We start from the raw sequence: 26,235 nt of genomic DNA, 5'->3' as shown, positions 1-26,235 counted from the left end.
TAATGTTATTGGGTGACAGGTTAGTGCAATGATGGAGGAGATAGTGTGTAAATATATATGTGTTGTACTAGAGTGGCAGCACAGATACAAGGATGGAGGCTCCTGATTTGTTACATATGAGGATGTTTTCCATATATTTTAGTTCAATTTTTTTTATGTTATTGAATTTAAGAAGCAACTTTATCACAGCACTCTACATAAAATTAGACAAAACATGCAAAATACAACAATCTTTGGAAAGATGTAAAATGATTAAGGGCAATAAGAGAGAAAAAAAGACAGTTTCTTTAAAAGCAGAAAAAAGGAGTGGAAGGTTAAAGTAGTGGAAACAGAAAAGAGGAGTTACAATCCTTAGGAATCACTGGGAAAAATTGAGGCAGGCAAATGCGATGCACAAGAAATAATAAAACACAGAAAACTAAAAATAGAGACTGTGGAGGGATGTTAGTGTAGGTCAGACATTGCCAGTGGAAGGACTTTTCAAGAGAAGATACAGAGAGGAGTTCCAGAAAGACAGTACAGGAGTCAAAGAACATTAGAACAGCTGAATACCATGTTAGGTAGAATAAATATTATGTAGTTTGGAAAGTTAAGAAATTGCACTTTTTCAGATTTTAGGTGTGCAATCCGCAAGTATTTGTAAAAGAGGAGACATAAGAAAGTGATGAGTTAAAAATAAGAGCTAGTTTGTGGGTGGCAAGGGGTAGAGGGAGGGAAGATGGAGGAATAGGAATACAGTTAGTAGGAGACACACTTTTTTGGATGGATTGCAATAAAGAGATTTAGAAGATACCCATTTTGCCTTTATGAAAAGAGTAATAAGGGAACACATATCTGGGCAAGATCGTTGAGTAGATTGGTCATACAGGACATTCTGATCTCTACTACTCAAGAAATTGTATGTGTAGCTCATTCACTTACATACATCAATAATATGAATGGATAAAAGACCCAAAAATGAAGGCAGACATGTCTATTGAAAAATGGGAGCTGAGTGACCTGTTTCAATCTTACTACTGAGGTATGGTTTCAACCAGTTACTCATGGTAATAAGGAAAATACAAATAATCCCATTGGATAATGCATACACATATATGAGTTAAGAATTGTCAAACAAGAAGCACACAATGACCACATGTGGTACCTGGCATACCTATAGAAAACCACTAAACAAACAGCAGGGTTTAAGACAGCCGATACCTCCCAAAACTGGGAGGGTGGTGTAATCGTTCTGTAGTGAATGGGCAGAGGGTAAGGAATGATAGCTTGTTGAGGAATTAACAACGGACTGGATCCTGTCCATCTCTGTTTTCAAGAAGAGTGTGTCCATGCAGTTTCACAAAGGACATTATGGTAATTTACTCTGCTATCCATCCACTTGAGTAAAACGTACAAGTATTGTAGTATGTGAAGAATCACTTGGAACACGACACATGGGTTTTTTCTGAAATCAGAAAGCATAAACAATTAAATACTTCATAAAGGATAAAGCCCAACATACATATCAGTCAATTAGAGAGTATATTCTGACCAGAAGAAATGGTCTTTCCAGGGAGAAGGAGGATGTATAGATAAAGGGATATGAAGTGCTGGGGATTAAGGAGCCGTTTCATTTATTAAGCATTCCAGGGCATATCTGCATTTTTAAGGCAATCTTTATCATTTTAACTGTGTATTGGAAAAACTGGCCACATAAAATTGTTTACTTATAGCAAAGATATAATTCATCTTATGATGTGAAACGTCGATCAATTAATCAATCAAGCAGGGAATTGTAAGCGTGCTACTCACCCGTGAGGGTCTCAAGGTGCTGAGGGGGGTTTTCAAATGTTTGTACTCATTGAATTGATATAAATATTTCAGTTTACTACTTTCCATGCTCCCAGATACACCACAGACAAAGTCTGATTAGGAAAAAGGGTGATTTCTCATAAACTAACACATATCTATCAAGGGCCCTGTCACTAGAATGGATCTATTCATTTGGATCAGTCCTATTTCCATTGTAATCTTGTGAAAGTGATTTGTGATTTGGGCCATGAATGTATCATCTTATGTTACTGATCCGGACTCAATAATATATTCTTGTTCCAATGCAATGTAACCATCACCATCCTTGTGCCTTGTGACATACCATTGTGTGTTGAGAGAAGTTGTGACACTGGGCCAGCTTTTTGTCTTGAAAAGTATCTATGCTGTCCCATTAAAAGGACCTTGCTGAGAAGTGTTGATCATTTTTTCCACAGAACATCATGATACTTTGTTATGCAAAAATCAGTGTTTTCTGGCTAACTTATTGTTTCAGCCACTAACTCTTCTAGGGTATTGTTACTCAGGGTCTGTTAAGAGATTTGTAAACCACCTGCATTTATATCTTAGACTATTCTTCACAAGTCATGGTGTGACCCATGAGCCTAATTTCGTGGAAACTCTTAAATGTGAAGTTGCTGTTTAACACAGTGTTTAGACCACCCTATACATTCCAGAACTGGTGGTCACTAGGGTAGCCCTGTTTTCTTTCTTCTGAATTACCCCTTCTGTTTTTCAGGTTACTTCAGATGAGGAAGATGAGGTATATCGAAACACAAGATTACTATATATTTTCAATGTCAATGACGACAAAAAGAGGAAAATCACATTGATATCCACCAAGGTATGCATAATGTTTTATTATGTGTGAGTGTGTCTGTAGATGTGCGTGTGTGAGAGAGAGAGAGAGAGAGAGAGAGAGAGAGAGAGAGAGTGAGAGAGGGTTGCAAATGACTTCCTGATGGTTAGTGAGACCTATGAGAAATTAACATTCAGGTTATTTGAATCTAGCTTAAAGGTATAGTAAGTGTAATTAGCATAGTTTAAGCTATGCATGCTAATTGAGGGCGAAAAAGGCTTAAGTGCATTGCTTCATCCGTCCTCCTACTGTTTTTGGTGGATCTTCAATGGTAATTTTAAGTGAGAAATTGCCAATTGTGTCTTCAGAATGTCTGTCAATACTCACAACCCTTGTATGAATGGGGAAAATGGGCAATTGAACAGGGGCCCAGCCTTCTAAGGGCTGCCTTGGTAAAGTGATTGGACAGTTAGAAGTCATGCTGTTATCGGTATGCATAAAAAAATACATTTACAAATTTGACAGCTAGACACTCACATTTAATTGAACATTAGAAGGCATGACTGTCCTGCCCGACCATAAACCTCATTCTTTCAGACAGTTTGTGGGAATTAACTTAAAAAAAATAATACAGTCTCATGTTTCTCTTGTTACCTCACAATGGGCCTCATGTAGGTAGCCAAATACCGGTCGGTAACGGCCGATTTTCGGTAATTATACCGTTACCGACCGGTATTTTGGCTTTTGGTATGTAGGGGGATAATTTTTGTATTCGGTAATTTACCGAATCGGTAAAATTACCGAATCGGTAATTTTACCGATTCGGTAAATTCCGAATACAAAAATGATATGTAGGGGGAGTGTGTGTGTGTTTTTTGGAGTCGGTATTTACCACCAACTAATAGTTGGTGGTAAATAATGAATGTATGTCTTTACGCATTTTAAAGCGCTTAGACGTGTGCAATGTGGCAGACATACATGCCCTTAGGGCATGTATGTGTGCCACATGTGCACACATGGCCGAATCAGGGGTGCAACAGGGTGTCAATGTGACACCCTGCCACCCTTACATGTTTTCCCCCCATTACCGAATCGGTATTTACCGATTCGGTAATGAGGCATACCTTCCCATCAATGGGAAGGTATGCCTCATTACCGAATCGGTAAATACCGATTCGGTAATTACCGAATATTACCGATTCGGTAATATTTACCGACGGATTACCTACATACAAGTTACCACTTCTTAAATACCGATTCGGTAACGTTCGGTATTTAAGAAGTGGTAACTTGTATGCTACCTACATGAGGCCCAATATCTTTTACCTCCCTCTAGACAGGTTCTACATCGCTATGTAGCTGCCCTTTCTCTCACCCTTCCTCAGGTCTCTCTACTTAACCTATTTCTACTTTATTTGCCTCTCAGTACACTTGTCACTGCCCCACCTCTCTCACAGGACCTTACCTCTCTCACTACAATTATATATGCCAGAATCTTTATCTCTACCTCTCTATTAACGTTAACTCCATTTTGCTCCTCTTTCTTCATCTTTCTGCTGTCACCATCTCGCCTCCCTGCATGTATCTTCTATCTAATTTGCCTCCATAGAACTATAATTTCTCTCTTTACCACTACTCACTAACTTTCCATTTACCTATACCTCACCTCTCTCCACCTCTTTCTTGACTCCTGTTTTACCTTACTTCTCGATGTACTTGGCCCTTTGTTTATACCTTACTTGTGTACCTCCTCTCTCCCTTTCTACCTCTGTTCCATGTACCTTACCCACTTGTATCCGGCTGTTTATCTTTTTCTACCGCTACTTCATATTCTTTATCAGTACCTCTTGCCTGTCTCATTTCTCCTTGTATTTCCTTCTCAATTTTCAAGGTGCCTCTACCTAACCTCCCTCTTTACCACTCCCTTTTTATATATATCTACCATACCGCCCTCGCTCTACATCTATCAATCAATCAATCAATCAATCAATTTGTAATTGTAGAGCGTGGCTTATCACCTGGGAGAGTATCCAGGTGCTGGGGCTTTGTCCAAGAGCCAGGTCTTGAGTTTCTTCCGGCAGTCCAGGCGCTGGGTTGCTGGGCTTAGTTGACGAGCCGGGTCTTGAGTGTCTTCCTGAAGTCCATCAGCGAGGGTGATGTTCGGAGTTGCAGAGGGTGGGCATTCCAGGACTTGGTAGCGAGGTGGGAGAAGGAGCGTCTTTCACTGTGGCTACAGTAGATGTGTGGTGTCTAAGTAAGGGTTAGGGAGGTGGAGCAGTGGTTTCTGGATAGTTTGTGGAAGTTCAGCCAGTGGTTCATGTATGCTGGTCCTTTGTCTTGGAGGGCTTAGTAGGGGTGTATTAGTAGTTTGAATTGGCATCTTTTCTGGATGGGTGAGCCAGTGGAGGTTGCTCAGGTGCTGGGTGATGTGGGCCTGTTTGGGCAGGTTGAGGATCAATCTGTATTGTCTGGAGCCTTCTCATGAGTTCAATGTAGATTCCTTTTTACAGTGTGTTGCCGTAGTCCAGAGGGCTGGTAATGAGGGCTTGCATGACTTTTTCTGTTGCTTGTGGTAAGCCTTTTGAATATTCTTCAGAGCATGGGGAGAGTGTGAAAACAGGCCTTGGAGACTGTGTTGATCTATCGTTTCATGGTGAGTTTGTTGTCCAGGATGATGCAGAGGTTGCAGGCATGGTCTTTTGGTGTGGGGGTGGGTCCGAGTTCAGCAGGCCATCAGGTGCTGTTCCAGAGGAAAATATGGTTGCCAAAGATCAGCACTTAGGTGTTGTCCATGTTGAGCTTTAGGCAGTTGTCCTTCATCCAGGCTGTGACGTTCTTCATGCAGTTGTGGAAGTTGGTCTTTGTTGTAGTGGGGGTCTGCTGAGAGCAAGAGGATGAGCTGGGTTTCGTTAGAGTAGGATATGATGTTGATGTCGTGGGTTCTGATGATGTTGGCTAGCGCCGTCATGTAGATGTTGAAGAAGGTGGGGCTGAGGGATGAAACCTGGGGGACAACGCAGGTAATGATTGCGAGATAAAGGGGGGAGTTTATTCTCTGCATGCATCCCATGAGGAATGATGCTGTCCATCTGAGTGTGTCTCCTCTGATTCTAATCTAGTGCACTCTGATTCTGATCTAGTGCAGTCTTTTGATGAGGGCATGGTGGGGCACAGTGTCGAAGGTTGCGGAGAGGTCATAAGGATCAGGATGCCGATTCTCCTCTGTCGAGTATGGTGCTGACGTCTTACAGAGCGGCAATCATGGCGGTCTTGGTGCTGCGGTTGGCTCGGAAACCTGCTTGGGAAGGGTCTAGCAGGGTGTTGCTCTCCAGGTATTCTGTGAGTTGTTAGTTGAGGGCCTTTTGTGAATGACTTTGGTGGGAAACGGGAGCAGAGAGAGGGGTGGTAGTTCAAGAGATTACTGAGGTCTGCAGAGGATTTCTTGAGGAGAGGTCTGACCAATGTGTGTTTCCATGTGTAGGGAAAGGTGGCTGCAGTGATGGATACACTGAGGCTGATGATGAGTTGGTGGTGGATCTTGTCGCTTCCTAGCTTGAAGAGGTGCTGGGAGCACAGGTCTGTGGGATCTCCTAAGTGGATGAAGTCCATTATGGCTATGGTGTCCGGTGTGGTGAGCTCTTTCCCATGCGGTGAGATGTTGGTCTGGGGAGGCTTTGGTAGATGTGGGGAGACTGAGGAGGTCAGTGGGTTTAGGGGTAAAAGTTCCAGTAGATGATAGATTTCTTGTTGTGGAAGTGATTAGCTAGAGCATCACAGAGTTCCTATGAGGGAGGGTTTGTGTTCTCTGTAACTGCTGAGCAGGAGAACTGAACTCTCTGAGGATGCTGAAGAGTTCCTTGGTGTGGTTGATGCTAGCTTCGATCCAGTCTGCAAGTGCTTCCTTTTTTTAATCTTTGAGTCATTGGTGGTATTTGGTGAGGGCTGACTTGAAGGTGGCTCGGTAAGTATCATCTCTGGTAGTGCGCCATCTTCTTTCTAGTTGTTTGCTGCTGCGTTTCATTTTGCTCAGTTCCGAAGTGTACCAGCTGGCTTGTTTGGTGGATCTGCAAGTTTTGGCTGATATGGTGTGGACAACACAGTGGCGGCGTTGGTGATCCAGGTGTTGAAGTTCTCGACTGCCTGTTTCAGGTTGGCTGTGGCGTCTGGCTGGGTGGTGTTGAGGGAGTCCATCCATTGGCTCTATGTAACTTTACTCCAGCTGAGGGAGGAGGTTATGTGGGGGTTGAGGGTGGTGCAAGGTGGTCCTGTGATGGTGCACGATGGAGTAGTCAGTCGAGGTGAGTTCCATGGTGCGGCTGTATTTAACTCTGTTGCTGGAAGTGAAGAAAGGGTCTAGTGTGTGTACGGCTCTGTGTGGGGAGTTTGTGGTCAGCTGGGTGAGGCCAATGTTATCCATTCATTCCAGGAGGTTGGCGGAATTTGTGTCTGTGGGGTCGTCCAGATGGAAGTTGAGGTCTCGAAGGAATATGCAGTGGTTGGATTTGATGGCGAGTGGGGTGATGAAATCTGTGATGGTGTCGCAGAGGCCAGTTCATGGTCCTGGGGGTCTATAGGCGAGGGTACTTTTAATGGTTGTTTTGTTGTTGGTGTGAAGTTGGAAATTCAGGTGTTCCATGATCAGCAAGGTTTTGTCCTCGGTGGTGGTGCAGCGGATTGAATCTTTGTGGAAATTGACGATGCCACTTCTCCATGTTTGTTGGTGCAGTCCCGCTGTTTCATCTTGTAGCCATTGGGCATTGTAGTAGCAATGTCGAGGCCGAGGAAAAGTTGAGCCATATTTCTGTGATAAAGGTCACGTAGGGGGCGAAGTTAGAGATGCTGTCCCAGACTTCAGTGCCATGTTTGCACATCGATCTGGAATTTATCAAAAGGCATTCATGGGTCCAGGGTGGTGTCAGCTGGCTGAGTGGGTGTGGCAAGGGTTTCTGCGTGGACAGGCTGTCCTAGCTTACAGGTGAACTGACATTGGTGGCAGATGAATGGTCCTTCTGTGAAGCAAAGCGGCAGTTGTTATGACGTCTGAGGTCCAGAGTTCAGAACTCTGTAGTGGAGTATCTGGGTTCCTGGTGCTGGGTGCAGCCCAGGAAGAGAGGAGCTTGCAGTTGGCACGCCTTAGGCACTGCGGCCTCCATTAAGTAGGTCCTGGGAGGGATGGCAGGGTTGCGGGTGGTGGGAAAATGGCGAGTGGCAATGGACCTGGAGCCTAAAGGCATGGAACCCAGAAGGGCTGATGCCGCTGGAACCTAGAAGAGCTGCCCTGACTGCAGAACTGGTTGTCTAACAAGGCTGCCTGGGGAGGCTTACTCCCAAGGGCAGGAGGGGCCTAACAGGAGTCAGGAGTGAAAAAGAGGTGACTGGCAGCAAGGGGAACTGGTAAGAAGTCCCACCCAACTCTCCACACCTTTCTACTTCTGTATCACCTAGCCTATCTTTCTCTATCTCAAATGTCTCTGTTTTACCCATTTTCTCTCTACGCCTCATCTCTCCGGTCTAACTTTAACCGCATCCCTCTACTTTTCTCTCTACCATGCTATTCCCTTTACCTGACCTGTGGTCCTATACTTTCTCTCATTTTGCCCCTTTCTCTATCTTACCATTCTCTCTTAACTTTTAATTCTTGTATCTAAAACTCACTTCTCTATGTTATGTTATGTTAAAATTATTTATAAAGCGCTCGTACACCCAGAGGTTTCTTGGCGCTATAGCAATGATGTTCTAAACCAGGAGGTTATAGGTAAGCCTGCGTGAATAAAAGGGTTTTCAGGAGGGTTCTGAAGTGTGGAAGAGATGTTTCAAGTCTGAGTTCCAGGGGAAGAGACGTCCACATTTGAGGTGCCAAAAAGGAAAAACTGAGTCCGCCATGTTTTTTCCGGTTAAAACGAGAGATGGTGAGAAAGTTGGCATGAGACTAGCGTAGGGCACGAGTCGGGGTGTAGCGAGAGACTAAGGCGGAGATGAAATCCGGCGCCAGTCCAGCTAAGGCTTTGAAGATAATACAGCCCAGTTTGAACAAACAGCGCTTGGCCACTGGAAGCCAATGGAGGCGTTTCAACAAGGGGCGAACGTGTTGAGTACGTGGTTGATGGAAAATAAGCCGCTCTGCATGATTCTGAACCAGTTGGAGGCGGTGGAGTTGATAAACACGAATACCAACGTAGAGAGAGTTGGCATAATCTAACCGAGAGATGACTAAGGCCATGAGGACTACTGTAAGAGCCTCGATAGTTAGAAATCTTGAGATCTTGCGAATTCTGCGAAGATGGAAAAAGCATGAAGATGTAACTGCACAGATCTGAGGTTTCATGGACAAATCATTACTGATTATCACTCCGAGGCTTTTAACAGACTTGGTAGGTAAAGGAGGGTTACCTAATGTGGGGGGCCAAAAATTGTTGTTCCAGGGGTTGGAAGTACCGCTCAGAACCAGCTCGGTCTTATTAAGTTAGCTGGCGTTCATCCAATCCCTAATAAAGCATAGAGTCGCCTGAAAGCTGGATACAGACATGGGAGAAGAGTTGATGTTGAACACAAGTTGGAGGTCATCCGCATAATTAAAGCAAGCTACCTCAAAATTGCGGAGGGAATGAATTAAAGGAACCATGTAAAGGTTAAATAGGAGAGGGGAGAGAGAAGACCCCTGAGGTACACCGCAAGTCAGAGTGGTCCTTTTGGCGGAAAGGTATCAAGGCGAACAGCCTGCAATCGGTTCTCCAGAAAAGAGGAGATCCATTTTAGAGCTGTGCCATGGACACCAGCTTCCCTGACACGGTTGATCAAAAGTTTATGATCGACCGTGTCAAAGGCGGCAGAAAGATCCAAAAGGACGAGGGCTTGGGAAAGATTGTTATCAGCCCCCTTTCTGAGCTCATTCATAACTGCAAGTATGACCAGCTCGGTGGAGTGTGCAGGCCTAAAAGCAGCGTGTTGGGGGTCAAGGAAGGACGAGAGTTCGATAAAGGAGCCAAGGAAGTGCGTAACATGGGCTTCCAAATTCTTGCTCAAGTAAGGAAGAAGGGAAATGGGGCGATAATTAGTGAGGTTGGTGGGATCAGCGTGAGGTTTCTTTAGAATGGGAATGACCTCTGCCACTTTAAAAGAATCAGGGACAACACCTGTTTTTAGGGAGTTGTTAAGGAGTGCAAGCGGGGGACCGGGGCAGGAGAAAAAAGCTTCTTGAAGAAAGAGGGGGGGGGGGGGCAGGGATCTAAAGGGGAACCGGAGCTGACCTTTTTTAAAAGTATAAAAAAGTCTTCTTTGGAGATCAAAGGTATTTGATCTAATACTTGCGTGTTCTTAGGCGAGATTCCCAAGACTGAGGGAGTGGGGACCGGAGGAATACTCTTTTTGATAGTGACAATTTTCTGGATAAAGAAATCATTAAGGGCGTCACAGAGGTGTTGAGTGGGTGAAGGTTTGACAGTTACTCTATTGGGCAGGGATAATTCATTTACGATAGAGAAAATGTCTTTAGTTTTGATGGCCGAATTCATAATTTTTGTTGAAAAATATGAGGATTTAGCCGTGATAATAGATTTTTTATATTCAATTAGGAGCCCAGTGAAGATTTCTTTTGTGTCTGGAGAATACTTTCGTCTCCAACTTCGTTCCGCTTGTCTAAGGAGAAGTTTTTTTTGTCTGAGGTCCTCGATGAACCAACGCTGGGCGTCATGAGGCCACCTGAGTATGGAGAGTTTGCAGGGGGCAACAATATTACTGGCTGAAACTAGCCAGTTATTGATAGCAGTTGACTGAGCGTTGACACAGTCAGCTTCTATGGGTAAAGAGGTGGAGAGTAAGGAGCAGAGCTCGTCTTTGTTGGCCCGGTTCCAGTTCCTGGCTAAAAGTTTACCCAGTGTTAAGGGTTTAGCTGGCCGCGTCAAGTCCAGAGAGAATTGAAGAGAGTAGTGATCGGACAGTTGCAGGGATTCTGCTTTTGCACAGAACTATGCGCAGGAGACCAGGACCTCAGAGAATTGTGGTGTACCAGAAAACTCCCCTCAGAACCCAGAACCCCTTATCCGACTAGCTTAGTATCTCATTTGTTAACCTAGATCTAGCTAGGTGGTCCCAATGTATAGACAAACCAGAACAAGCGACTTAGATATTTCTCAGGAGTGGTGAGAATCCGAAATACCTGTTCGTACTTATTTATTAGTCCACAACATAATAATACAGACACGGTTAAGTTTAAAGAGTTTATTTTATAAACCTCGCGTCCTAAGATGCAGTACTTTGGCTAACACTAGCAGACTAACAGTAAAGATCAGAATCATGAGCATTATTACAATACCATATAGAATGAAAGGAGCAATCATACTATTAATGACAGTGGTATACGGCCACACTCCTTTCACTATAATCTAATACATTATTATTATTAGACTATTAGAAGGTCTCTTAGGCTAACAGGGGGGACCCCATACCGTATAGATCAGCTTAGTAGAATCACATCAAAGGATCAGCTCTCACAGCATGCATCAGCTCTTCTTGTTCGAATGAATGTAAAACCAAACTGTTCTGCAATATTAAAGACGCTTGTCCTTCAAATATTGGCAGCTGTATGCATGATATGTCTAACAAGTGTCTACGATCAATCTAAACACAACACTCTGTACCTTCTAGTGACCCAGACGCGTTCTTTGCATGATGTACAGACCAAGGGCACATTTCACGGTTAAGAATGTGCAACAACAGGTTGTTATCCTGTAAGGCAAAGTCGAGTCAGCATTTTACAAAATGAATAACACATAACAACAATGTTGTGTGCAGCGCAGCAGAAACGACAAGCTTGCTTGTTAACTATGATCTCGGTTATGCTAACTTAGTGTCGTAAATAGGGCGTGGCTTAGTCCATCTCACACCCCCCCATGATCGGAGCACTAACCAATAGGGATACATTTATCAAGAACGCAGAGTTCAAGTGATTTAGAACGGAACCAAGGTCATATAAGGTAAGTGTAAAGTCCGAGAAAAAAAATAAAAAAATGTTCATTTAGAAAATGAAAAATGATGTGATAAAAAATAAGCAAAACTTTCATAGAAAATTAATAAATCTGGATGCAAGCTGCAATGACAATGTCAATTAGTCAATCCATGAAGGTATATGCACCGTAAGTTGCAACTGCTTCCAAGAGGAAATCATTGGAGCGTTCCGCAAAAGTATCTGCCATCCAGTTGAGTAAGGGAAAGGAACACACATGTTCATTAATTATCGGAGCATCCAGCACCATGATAGGACAACTGTCAGTCTCCTCAATATAACTCCTTTCAAGGAAATTAATAGCTGCCTCTCCGATATCCCAGTTCCCAAGGACTCCGTGTGCAGCACCCAAACCATAAACCCGACACCAGAACAGTCGAATTCATGAGCCACTAAGGGACACATTAGTTCATCAAAATCCGGGTCAGGTGACGCCAAGTTTGACAGGCACAAGTCCAGAGCCCATTGGAACGGACAATCTAGGCAATGAAAGACAGGTTGCACACACGTAAAAAAGGGAAACCGGAATGACAATTCATACTTGACGCTTAATACCGCCAGTGGTAAGGTGCCGTAGAAATCAAGCATCCGGCTACGAAGATGGAGCAAGTGCAGAATTCTGTCTTGTAACTCCCGGTGTGCAGCCATATCGAAGTGCGCAAATCAACACGAGGATCCCAGCCACCAAAGCGAGGAGCAAGGGGAACCCTCCGAAGACACTCGAAAAAATAGAATGTAAAAATGCGGGGATCACACCAAAAACAGTCTGGAAAGATGTCACGAGGCCGGAGCCCACAATTTAAAAAAAATGAACAAGGCCAGTCGTAGACGAAGCATTAAAGATAGTTTGAATCAAGGTTCCAAAATGGAGGGGGAGGTCGGTATTTAAAAGAGCCTGTACCTCAGTGCGTGTATTCGCAACATTAAGTAGAAATGTTTCACGGGATGAAGTCAACGCAACCACTTTTTTAGACAAAAAAGCCCTTATTCTGCTCATCCTATTGAACTCTGCGTTCAAGGTTGGAATCGCTGGCCAGATGGATATGTCGAGTCGGCCTTGCAGGGGCGGGAAAAGGACGTTATTACAGCAAACTACTTTTTGTGAAACAGTCACTATGTAAGGAATACCCACTAGCATCCCACAGCAAGCTTCACTATTTAAAAGCAAATAACTACCGTTGGAAAGCAGCTTAAAAGAAGACATTATAACTGGCATTGGAATCCCCTTTAGGACACAAGCTAAATTAGGAGCGTGTATATTGCAAGCGCCATGTAATTGTATATGTCTGCAAACAACAGAGTGATCAGGAGCGGAATTGCATTCTTCACCTTTTAAGTAAACTTCTTTGCCATCCCTTACGCATCTGTAAGTGAACGGAAGTGACCAAACTTCATGCAGAAACGCATCACCAAGTTGTTCATATCTGCCGATAGCATAGTGTTTCATGCACAAACTATACTTGAACAAACTGAACGGTAAAGTTACCAATCCATGATCTAACCACACGGCCGAATTCAACTCAGCTACAGAAAAAGGTAAAGGTTCTAATTTTTCAATGTGCAGTAATGCATATGTTGCATCTTTCATGGACATGAACTGCTGTTTTTCAGTCAAATTAAACGGAAGGAACAATGATGTAGTATTCATGTAATCCCAAGGGACTTTCCCTGCCTTTAACGTTTGCAATGTCCATGCAAACTGCATAATTGAACGCAATTGATTTTTACCATGATACAACACAGATACATCATCTTGCACAATGTCTACGACAGAAGAAACAATATTATCCAATGTATAAATTCTAGAAGACAACGTATTAATACTATTATCTATCACAGCCAATACTTTTTCCATATTGGCCTGGTCAATAGCACGTAGTCTAGAAGCAGCTTCAATTTTCGACAACTTCCAAATTTCATTGTAAATAGCATAAGCCCATCGTTTAGATCTACCATTTACAGGACCCTTAATGAAATCATTCAAATCTATTTTTTCATTTAAACGTGACAAATGAAGCTTAACTGAAGTTAACGTGGAATGTTGCAGCCATGACTGACATAACTTGCCTACAGAGTAGGTAGTCACCGTGTGTGAAGATGTGAAACGAGGGTCAACCCTAAGTTGTGTATACTCCGGAGCCAAATCCAGAAATCAACGTTGACAGGAATCTGAGCTTGTTTGCCATACCAACCAACCCTCAGGATTCAATGTTGAAATATTGAAGGTGCCATTGGACACAAGCGACTGCAACATAGTAAGGGACAGATCGGAGTTATTTTCCCAACCAGGATAAGCACCCAGATCAGGGATAGAGGGGGAAATTAATTTTTTAGATATAGCCAATCCAAAACAGGTGGTCTGAAAAATAGATGAATTCAAAAATAAAATATGGTTAGGGATAAGACAGGCACGATGCAAGGCTTCTGTTCCTTGTACCTGCCAAGGTTTAGTTCCCCAAACCGATTTAAGATCGATAGTAGCTTTCCATACTTCATAACCTCCAATAGCCAATTCCTCCATAAAGGATTTGGAATATAATAATTTTGTGTGTGTCAGTCTGACCTTAGAAGCGGGTTCTACCGCTACCTTAAAATAAAAAGACTCAGGGTTTGACACACTAAAATCCGAAAAGTATGTGAATTTTTTCAATAAAGTGGCAGAGCTGCCGGGCATAGGGACAGGACAATGTTCCCATTGTGTGAAATTAACAAAATTTCTAAAAGTATTTGCTCTGTGTAGGAAATGTGTGCCATAATGTTGAAAACAAAACTGCTCATCATAGTTCGCAGTATTTAAATACAGATCTTCAGCATCAAATGCAGCATAATATTTTAAATCAGAAAACAGTGCTTCTATTGCTTGTACATCCCAATCATCTGAGCGGATGTTTTGTTTAACTACATCACCCATAGAAACACGAAAAACAGTTGGCACATTAATAACTTCGGTGGGACCATGAATTTGAAAGTTCACCGCATCCCAAGCAATCCCATCACGTACAGGCCAGGCGGTGATGTTCACAAACGTCTGGTCTCTTTTCATGATGTGTGATGAGGAATGGGGGGCCAAAGTTCCATCAATTAATTGAATTGTAGAACGTTCATTCAGGTAGTGTCCATTGATAAGTCTGAAAAACACTACCACAAAGCCAATTGTCATGAACAAAAAAATACAAATCAGCACCAACCAGATGTAAGTCCAAGGTGCAACCAAAAAATTTCTCTTGAACCAGGCAAAAAATATAGAGATTTTGGAAGGGACAGTGGAAGTCAATGATTCAGTTTCAAAGGAAGACTGGGACTGGGCAAGTGTTGTTGTATTTAAAAGGGGCAAAGCGACTTCTGTAGGATAAGCATACTCAGGATCAGCGGGCAAACCACCAGCAATAGGTGGCGGAACTGTAGTCATCTAAATGGAAACTTCAGGCACGATGATAGAGGGTGGCAACACAACAGAGTTTCTCAGCATTGAAGGGCAGGAAACCGAAGGTGTCATACTATGGAGAATCGGCCACCCTGTGTAGCTTGACATTTTCAATTGAAATGTACCTTTTTTCTTTGCGACCAGGAAGTGGTGGTAAAACAACTGTACGTGTACCCAATACTCCAAGCACCGGGACTGGTGCACGATAAGAGGGGCCAAACTCCTTCTTGTTCTCCACCTTCTCACGGACCAGATCACGAACTCGAGGCAGCCAGCCGACCACCGGAATCAGGAGCGCTACTTCTGATGCAGAGGGCATGTGTTCTTTTGCCAGAGTGTCTCTTGCTTCTTGTAGATTCTGCAATACAGCACAGTGGTCATCCAGGTCAAAAGGGGCGGCAGCCGCCGCCATGTCTAGACCATCAAGGTCCGGAACAAGCATTCTCACTCCAAAGAGCATCATGTAAGGGGTCCTCCCACTCAGAGACCTTCTAGGGAGATTATTAAGTGCACGTTGGACGTCATACAAGTGGGCAAGCCAGTTCCGGCCTGTACCTCACACCTTGGCTGTCAACGATTGCTTTAGGTCACGGTTCATCCGTTCCACAACACTATTGCCCTCAGGCCGGTATGGAGACGAAAATTTGACTTGGACCCTCAAACTTCTCATAGCCTCTTTTTAAGCCTTAGAGGCGAACGCCGGGCCCTGATCAGAGTGAAAGGTACCACACGCAAAACTCTCTATAAAGACACGCAATGCTTTGATGACAGTCCTGGCATCAGCACTCCTTTGTGGCAACACCCACAGAAAACGTGTGCACGAATCTACTGCAACCAAGATGTACTTGTACGCACATAAGAGGTAAAAGGACCGCAGTGATCTAAATAAACACACGCTAGGGGTTGATTAGATATATGCAGCTGCGTTGGAGGTGGACGCGCAACAGAAGAAGGTTTGATTTGCTGGCAAATGTCACAATTAAGTACATAAGCCCGCGCTTGTTTATACAAACCGTACCACCAGTAACGTTGCTGCAAAAGAGAGACAGTTGTTGACACTCCAGCATGCGCAGATGCAACACCTTCGTGGGCAGCTGTTATCAGATTTGGTCTGCAGTCCGCGTTGGGAATCAATCTATCACCAACGTCGTTAATCCTCACTAATGGGACGTTATCAGGACTTAAGTGATAATGGTATCGAGAAGGGAAACCTCTAGGGAAGTTTGTCCCTGTCTCAGAAGCAGCTATAGCTGCTAAGATGTCTGCATCTATCTTAGATTTTGATCTTGTAACTGCTGCTACTAAATATGTCGCCACTGCTGTTTTAGCTGCCTCGTCAGCCAAACTGTTACCGACAGCATGGACACCAACTCGTTGGTGACCAAGAGTGTGAATTACATCCACAAGTGGCAGAATCCCTTTGAGTTCTGACACTCGAGCCCAAATCGCTTTATGCTTTACTGAGCAACCTTTGGAGTCACGAAAACCATTCATAATCCAAAAAAGTATATTGTCGTTGTAAGATTGAACACAGTAGTAAGAGTCACTCACTATAAGAGTAGTGACTCTGTGATCAGCAAACTCAAGTGCAAGCACCAGAGCACGAAGCTCTGCCAGTTGCGCGGTACAATCACCCAATGACTGCGTATGCACTGCATCAGATTTGAACTCTCCATTCACGAAAGTACCGACTACAATTGCGCAAGCCGCTGAATAAGCGTGCCTTGATCGAGTTGCGGGTTGCGCCGGCCCGTCAGTGTATATGACACAATGGTATTCCTCGATGGGGCGCAATGACTGCGGAGCAGGATGAACGAATTCATACTCCAAACTCTCCTGAGTCTGCAACGCCGCGTCAAAGATGTATTCGACATCAGGCGAAGCTAAGGAGGTCGCCCATTGTATCCACCTTGGATGCAAAGCCTTTGAATTTGGTACACTAGCTTTAGTGACTGCTTCAAGAGCAGGAAACGGTGTTACCACCAGCATGCGTTTTCCTTGTGATAGCGCTCGTTCTTTCAGGATCGCCATCTGAACTGCTGTCAAGACTTTTTCAACAGTGGAAAATCGCAGCTCAGCCAAAGTGTACAGATGAGATTTGTAAGCAATGGGGACGGTGTCACCCTCATTGAACGTTAAGTACGTGAAACCTTCCGCGCCTGGAACAATTCTAATGACCAGATTGGTGTGGTTGTCACGAGTTTTTAGATATTTAGCTGTAAGAAGATCAGTTTGCAAAGTATATAATGCCAACGAGTGCTCTGGCAGCCAGCAAGATCTGGTATAAGTTGGTTGTATCAAGGCATAAAGTGTCTTGATACGCTGGGCATAATCAGGAATGTAAGATCGACCGAAATTCAGAAAACCCAGCAAGGATTGTAGTTTTTTCAGTGTCGTAGGGATTCGAAGGTTTGCGTATTTCTCTAGGAACTGCGGTGCCAAGCCTCGACCTTCATTATTGAGTTCGTACCCCAAGAACAACACTGTAAATTCAGCAATGTGCGACTTCTTAAAGTTAAACTTCTAACCGAAGTCTGCACACATAGTCACTATGTTATCCACACGAGCAAGGTGTGGAAGCAACTCGTCGTCTGTCAGATAGATGTCATCGGCATACGAGTATGCTTCCGGGTCTACCATCTCCAAGAGAGAGACCACGCGAGCAGCAAAAACTCCAGGGCTGTTTTTATAGCCCATCGGGAGCCTCTTGAACAATTTTTGTTTGCCACCCGAGGTGAATGCTTTCCACTCATAACTAAGAGGGGCCAGATTATGGCAATAAAAGCCATTAGATAAGTCGAGCGTAGTTTTGAAACGTTTTCTCACAAGACTACGAGAGCCGAACTATGAGTATTTTGTACCGCACACGTCTGGCAATGAGTTTAAATGCCGGTAATCCAAAACTAGGCGGTACGACCCGTCAGGCTTCGTTACAGTGAATAAAGGATTATTCATGGGTGACACACATGTCTCAATCACTCCTTGATATTCCAATTGTTCAAGGATGGACGCGACGTGAGGTCTTGCCTCGCGACGCATGGGATATTGGGGTTGAGGCTGGGGATCGGATTGCAATGGAATCTCGTGATTGGGAGAACATTTATCCCAGCCAACCTGATTACGATATAACGCAGGCGCAAGCACCTGCGCCCACTCCCCGGCCAACCTAGTAGACTCCTCCGTGGGCACTGCGTGTCCAAAGGAAGGAAGTATAACTTCCTCTCCCCTAGGGGTGTCCAAAATGAAAGCCGGAGGCCAATCTCTCTCCGCCAAAAGAATATCATATGAGGTGGTAAGATTATCCCAAAAAACCACTTTAATTTTGCGTTGTATGTCACCCTCAATATTAAGGACTATTTCAAATAATCTTTCCGGGGGGGCTACGCGAGTATCAGCAGTTTCAACTGTCACATAAATGTCAGTTGCTGTCGCCTCCAGAAATGGACGCAATGCTTCACGCACTACTGTAACTTCCGCCGCGCTGTCAAGCAGCGTTAGTGCCCATGTCAGGTTCCGAAGCTGTGTCCTGACCATCTGAGGCATATCTGGCTGAGATAGCAGCAACTTTCTTTTTCTGAAACGGTGGACGTGGTCTGGCAGCGTCTTCCTGCTTGCCTTTACCGTCAGTCTGGCGGGGCTGGTCTCGACCTTGAGTGCCCCTTCCTCTTCCACGCTCTCCACCACCAGACTGCGAAGTTGATGTATCCTGTGAAGAACGAGGAGAGCGTTGTTCAGAGACCTGAAACCTATCAGGTGACTTAATACGAGTACGATCGCGCAAATCATAGGTGCGTTCACTATACGACTGAACTGGTGAGGCAGGACGAGAAACCTGTTTGTTGCTGCTTCTCTTGTTTTTTGGCTCGCCAACTTGGTTTAGGAAAGTTGGGCTTTTCGTCTTTTGTAGACGAACTCACCTTAGTTTGTTGCACTACATCTGGAATTTTGATGGTGGGTTTCACACCTAAAGCACTACGTCCAACCATCCTATAGGCTTTCGCGATAATTTTTGCGAACTGCCTAGGCTTATCGGCATCAGCCACAAGCTCCAGCATATTACCAACTTGGAACTGCATGGCATCTCCTTTGAGGTTGCCCATTACCATGGAACAAACCACATCGAAACTGTCGACAAGCCTCATTCCCAACTCAATAGCTGCCTCCGCACCATGACTTTCTTGAACTTTCTTAATGACGGAGGGTAGTACAGCCATAGACGGAGTGCCGTAGCACTTCGAATATGTCGCAGCAAAGACCTTGCCCCAATTGTCACAATCAACAAGTTCAGGGACCAGGTCTTTTGGCAAAGTAATGGTGAGTATCCTGTGTTTATCCACAGGTGTAGTGTTCGGAAACACGGCTTCTAATTGATCAAATTTTTCCGCAAGCCAGTAAGGAAATTCATCCTTACTGAGGGGGCGCTTGCCGACAACCGCGTTAACCATAACAGGGCTAATCACCACCGCGTGATGGTGATCCGCCCCGTGTCCAGCAGCCGCAGGTGCTCCCACCTGAACTGTGCGTGACACATACTGCACTAAAGCCCCATGGACCGTGATCAGGGCTGTGTGTAGTGTTCTTAAATCACCCACTCCCACCGTCAGGTAGCGTGGGTGTGGAGTATATCCGGCCAGTACCGGCCATGTAGCCCCTGCAATTGACAACGGGCCCATTCTCGCCGATACGACGTCATGGCGGAGGGCGCCATTAAACCAAATTGTATGCTGCCAGGCAGAAATAGGAATTTCCAGAGTCATACCGCCAGAAGGACTCCTTAAAGAATAACAACGATTAACACAGTAGCACTAGGGCTCCACATTTTTTAACTTTTTAATTTTCAATCTTGATAGAACCTTTAGTCTAAACCTAGGTAGGTTAAACCGTCACTCAAGTTTTCCGGAAACGAGAGTGAGGGTTGTTGTGGACTAAAACTAGCACTACTAAAGCGTCTCAGATGTTAAGACCAAACGTTAGGTGCGCCATGTTGCAGGGATTCTGCTTTTGCACAGAACTATGCGCAGGAGACCAGGACCTCAGAGAATTGTGGTGTACCAGAAAACTCCCCTCAGAACCCAGAACCCCTTATCCGACTAGCTTAGTATCTCATTCGTTAACCTAGATCTAGCTAGGTGGTCCCAATGTATAGACAAACCAGAACAAGCGACTTAGATATTTCTCAGGAGTGGTGGGAATCCGAAATACCTGTTCGTACTTATGTATTAGTCCACAACATAATAATACAGACACGGTTAAGTTTAAAGAGTTTATTTTATAAACCTCGCGTCCTAAGATGCAGTACTTTGGCTAACACTAGCAGACTAACAGTAAAGATCAGAATCATGAGCATTATTACAATACCATATAGAATGAAAGGAGCAATCATACTATTAATGACAGTGGTATACGGCCACACTCCTTTCACTAGAATCTAATACATTATTATTATTAGACTATTAGAAGGTCTCTTAGACTAACAGGGGGGACCCCATACCGTATAGATCAGCTTAGTAGAATCACATCAAAGGATCAGCTCTCACAGCATGCATCAGCTCTTCTTGTTCGAATGAATGTAAAACCAAACTGTTCTGCAATATTAAAGACGCTTGTCCTTCAAATATTGGCAGCTGTATGCATGATATGTCTAACAAGTGTCTACGATCAATCTTAACACAACACTCTGTACCTTCTAGTGACCCAGACGTGTTCTTTGCATGATGTACAGACCAAGGGCACATTTCACGGTTAAGAATGTGCAACAGGTTGTTATCCTGTAAGGCAAAGTCGAGGCAGCATTTTACAAAATGAATAACACATAACAACAGTGTCGTGTGCAGCGCAGCAGAAACGACAAGCTTGCTTGTTAACTATGATCTCGGTTATGCTAACTTAGTGTTGTAAATAGGGCGTGGCTTAGTCCATCTCACAGGACCAAGGACAGAGAGAAATGGACAGGGAAGAGATGGGCAGATTGGCTGTCCAGAGCTGGTCCAGAAGATGGCCTTTGGTATGGGTGGCAGTGTGAACATGCTGAGTGCAATTGAGACCCGAAAGAAGATCTGTAAAGTCACGGGAGTTGGGACATTCTTTGGGGTCAGAGGGCCAATAATTGAAGTCACCAATTATCAATAATTTGGAGTAGTTTATAATTATTCGGAGATTAGATCCCCCACTAACTGGGGGAAGGAGGGCATGGAATGGGGAGGCCGGTAGAACAGGGCGCAAATAAGGGGGGCATGAGAGGACTCAAATTTTATAACAAGACTCGACAGAGGGAATGCTAATAACAGTTAAAGCAGTAAATTGTAACTGGTGATGGATAATAGCAGCCACACCACCTCCAGGTTGCCCAGAGGATCTATTGGTCTGTAATATGTAGTACCCCGTAGGGATAGTGGCCAGGATGTCCGGTAGAGAATCATCCGTAAGCCAGGTTTCAGAAAGAAGAAGCACATCGGGTTTTTCAGAATCAAGAAGGTGAAAGATTTCTAATTGATGTTTAGGTAGTGAAGCCATGAAGATAGAATCCCGCAGGAGGAGAGCTTCTGTTTTAGGCGAGGAGTAGCGGGCCAGTTCTGATGGAGAGCACGTAAGTCATTAGAGGAAAAGGAGTAAAAAAGGGCAGAGTGACAGGTCCCTGGTCCCGTACGGCCGCAGACGGGCTTGCCTATAGCGCGCCTTCGGCACGCTGCCGGCGCGCCCGCTGCGCGCTTGCGCTGCGTGCTTGCGCTGGCATCCGGGATTTATATCCACTGGCTCGCGGTGCCTTGAGCGCTAAACACAACACCCACCCAAGATGGCGGCCCGCTGCTGGCAACCAAGTCCTCCGCTCGCCAAAGCGCGACGGGTCCGAACAATGGCAGCAGCAGCGAGACACACACACAGGTGACACAGGTGAGAATTGAGAGCAAAAATGGTCTAAGAACAGTTAAAATTATAATGCGGATCGAATGCAGTAAAGAGTTAAAATTACCTCCCGGCTTCCGCCTCAGGAGTATCAAGTACAACGTATGCTGCGCGCTTGCGCTGGCATCCGGGATTTATATCCACTGGCTCGCAGTGCCTGGAGCGCTAAACACAACCCCCACCCAAGATGGCGGCCCGCTGCTGGCAACCAAGTCCTCCGCTTGCCAAAGCGCGACGGGTCCGAACAATGGCAGCGGCAGCGAGACACACACAGGTGACACAGGTGAGAATTGAGAGCAAAAATGGTCTAAGAACAGTTAAAATTATAATGCGGATCGAATGCAGGAAAGAGTTAAAATTACCTCCCGGCTTCCGCCTCAGGAGTATCAAGTACAACGTATCTCTAGATGTCTACTTTAACATTTTTCTGCCACTGTATCTTTTTAACACTGATCTCTATATATTTTATCCCTCTATTTCACCTCTTGTTGTACCCAACCCCTTTCTTCATATGCCTAGCTCAATTTTTGTCCACCACTCTAATAACATTCCTATCTATACCCTTAACTTTATCTTATCTATCTCTTCCTTTTTATTCTATCTTTTTATATATTTCTTTGGGCCTCCATTCTTTCTCTACCTTATGTCTCTTCTTTCTTCAACTATCTTTCTACCTCATCCTTATCTTATGTTGCCCTCCACTTCTTTCTTATGCTATGATGTTCTCCTTACCGCTCTGTCCTCCTCTTGTCTCCCATCACTCCCATTTTCCTTATGCTGCATAGTGAGTGGTTAAAGTCTTGCCAGAGAAGAGAAGGCAAGAGCATTAAATAGAAAAGTACTACATTTCACTGCAGGGAAATGATGGAAATTATTGCAGCACAGAACTGATCCTCACAATTAAGGAAAACAAAAAAGTGATGTAACTGTGTTATGGACGCATCAAGAGAAGCATGTTAGGCACAAACCAGCCGAGGGATAGGCCTGTTTGTAAATGAAATCATCATCTTCACACCCTCCCAGCCATGATCAAGCTCTATTATGCACCTTCTAAAACACTGACTTCACTGTACTCACTTATTTCAAACTATATACTTTAGTGGTCTAGCTTATCTTCAGTGTGACCGGAGCCTTCTTATAGGATAAACATCCCATCTTAGACTCTGCTTCCACCTCTGCAAAGTTCATAGTTCTCAGTGGCTTCAACCTTGACCTTAAGAATCATCGGTAGCCCAATCTGTTTATTCGCATTCCCTCCAACAACTTTTTCAAACACCCACTCCCATTGTAACACACCCGATCTGATCAATGCCTAAACCACGTATGCCTTAACCTCTCAGTCTTTACAACAACCGTGCCTTTACCACGCATGCTTTTACCACGCATGCCTTTACAAGGATTGTCGTTGTAAAGGCATAATTGGTAAAGGTATATGTGTGGTAAAGATAATACCCAGGCCCCCCTGTCCTGAGCCCTAAATCTCTGCCCTCCTGCGTTATAATCTACCTGTCCCAGACCTATTAACTACACCAAACCCCTACCCTAAGCCTACTCCGACCCCAGCACCCCTGAGCCCTAAAAACGGGCCCCCAGCCCTGAAAACTGCCCCTTCCCACTGCCGTGAGCCCTAAAACTCGTCCCCCTGCACTAAATACTACCCTGACCCAAGCTCCCCGCTCTGAGCCCTAAAACCAGCCTAAAACCTCCCCTACCTCCCCCCAGCTCCCTCCCAGCTTACCATGCCGCATCCTTCCTGCAGTGATCCTTTCGGTTGTTCTTCCCGCCCATCCGCTCAGGCAGCTAGATCCCCTATTGCCTTAACTACTCATATGCATGGGTTGCGTGGTTAAGGCAAGCGGTGTTCGGCTTGCAGGGAAACAGCACGCGTGCTTAAGGCCGCGTTGTAAAGGCCATTTCCCACCTGATGTTATTATTATCATCTGTATTATCCCACTGCTTCACATGATTGGCCCACACTCTCATTGGCTAATTGATACATACCAGTAGCTGTCTCTTTGCCAAATTCCAGGAAGAACAAAGCCTATAGCTAAAAATAACCTATCTACAATGAAACTATTGAATTTACACCTGTTTCCGCCCCCCTTTGTCCGCACCCTTATATTACACCTCTATTTGCACTCTCAAGATGCAAATATGTCTACCCATATCCGTAAGTAGGGATATTATGTAACCCATTTCCACATAATGGAAAGGAAGAAGAAATCAAATCAATGTGCTTCTGTAGGAGCTGCTCGGTTCTCCCCGTGGAAAACCCTTTAGTTTTCTAATACTGCCCTCACACACTTAACTGTGTCATGCTTCATCATAGGGCACGTATCAACACTCTGCCGCAGGCCAACATACAGACAGGAGCTTTGTTCACATTTTGTGGGGCCAACAGTATTTCTGCTGACCCCTCTAGATTTAGGATACTCACAACACAAAAGTTCTAAAACTACCTAGGGAAATGTCCACCCTGTCTTTATTCCGGACAGCTCCAAGTCTTTATGTCCCTGCTCTACTGGTACTTTGACTAGCTTACAAGCCAATACATTTGTCTTACTTTTCCTTGAAGATCACTACTATTTAAAGCATTATTTTCACCCTTCCTTCTCACTCCTCCACGCTTTATGCTCTCCACTTCCACAAAATAAAATGAGGATTTTCCCCTAGATTCAACTTCTTTCTACCTGAACTGGTTTCTGTATGTTCCAATATCTATACTATACTCAATAATTCCAAATTGACCTTATCTTGTCAACCTAATATGCGTCCTCTGGTAAATTTGCTGCCTGTTAGGTTGATTGTGGTTTCCCACCTGATAAGGTCGCTTTATTCTGTCTCCCCCTGACATATGGCAATCTTAAAAGTGAGTAAAATCTTAATTGCCCAGCAAACACAATTGTACTAGAACCCATACATGATATATCACGGGCCCTCATACAAAAAAGGCATGTTAATCACTTCTAGTAATGTAAAATTTAAAAAACAGCAGTCCACATCACAGTAAGACACCATATCATGTAGTCTTTTGAGAGCAATGTCTATTAATGTAACTGTACATCCATATAACTTGCTGCGGATGCCATTATTTATAAACTCCAGGGTACTGCTTATTGTGCAGATGTTATTGGATCACAATCTGTCTTTCAGGTTAACCATTTGAATATAAGTTAAAACTGGCATATAAATAAAATGTAAGACACATGATTCTTCATCAGTGTTACATTGCCTACACTGATTAGAGACATTATATTTACAGAGCCAAGGTGTTAGGACCAAAACAGTAATTTGACCAAAATCTGAATCTGATGTAATTTTCGCAAACTCGATATAATAAAGACGTGATGATGTGTCTTTGAGGTCCCAATTTACGATTCTGTTAGACCTGTCAGCTTTAGGATGGTCTTCACCCAAACATTGTAACTACACCCCTCCTATTTTTCTGATTTTTTTTTGTCAGCAATAGGACTCTGTGTACTTTACCACTGCTAACAACTGCTAAAGTTCTTGCTCTCCACTCCCTAAAACATGGGAAAATTCGCTCACACCTGATTGTCATATTTAATTTACATGTAAGTCCCAAGTAAAGTCGTAGTACATGCACCCAGGGCAGTGGCATAGATAGCCCTTTGGCCGCCTCTGGCAGTCCCTGCGTTTCCCGCTCCTCGGGGGCCACATCTTCAATAACCCTCTTTAAAAAAACACTCAAAACGTGGTACTTTACTGAAGCCTATCAGTAAGCATTTTCTATCTTAGTCTGATTTAACTAGCATTCTTGGTTAGGCGCCATGACGCCCATTGGGCTAAGTAGCGCGTTATAAATCGGATTTCATTCATTCATTCATTCACACTGAAGAGCGTGGTGCTGCTGAGATTCCTACGATTGCCGCCCTCAACGACCGCATTGAAGAGCGGGGTGTGGTGGTGATTGAATACCGAAATGGCAGGTAAGAGGGGGAGGCCGCCTCCTACAAAACTTGTGCTGGCGGACTGCCCCCACCTTGCTGCGCCACTGACCTGGGCCTTGTGAATAAATGCTACTCATGGGCCTGCAGCACGTATTGTCTCACTCACTTAAATAGCCTCCTAAACATGTTTGTGGCCCGCCGTTACAGCCTGTTGCCAATTTCAAACTGCCAATTTAACCTGGTAAAATGAACATTTTGCCAAGACCTAAACTCCCTTTTTATTACATACAAGTCATCTCTAAAGTATGACCCACACAGCCTATAGGGTATAGTGCATTATAAATCAAAAGGAGGACATGTACTTGTAAGTCTTACATGCCCTGGTAGT

At 44.3% G+C, this 26,235-nt stretch overlaps 1 long non-coding RNA gene across 1 annotated transcript in view; it reads right to left on the bottom strand.

Moving 5' to 3' along the window:
* Nucleotides 1-264: 264 nt before the first annotated feature.
* LOC146789553 (uncharacterized) overlaps nt 265-26,235 on the bottom strand; it is a 56,854-nt gene continuing 30,883 nt past the window's right edge. The window contains exon 3 of the long non-coding RNA XR_014970119.1: nt 265-1,444. This is a non-coding gene — a long non-coding RNA (uncharacterized LOC146789553). The remainder of the gene's footprint in view (nt 1,445-26,235) is intronic.

The sequence above is a fragment of the Triturus cristatus genome, chromosome 10 (assembly GCF_964204655.1).
Source record: "Triturus cristatus chromosome 10, aTriCri1.1, whole genome shotgun sequence".
NCBI classification, from domain to species: domain Eukaryota; kingdom Metazoa; phylum Chordata; class Amphibia; order Caudata; family Salamandridae; genus Triturus; species Triturus cristatus.
The sequence above is the reverse complement of the archived record's forward strand: the minus strand, read 5'-3'. Positions and strand labels throughout refer to the sequence as shown.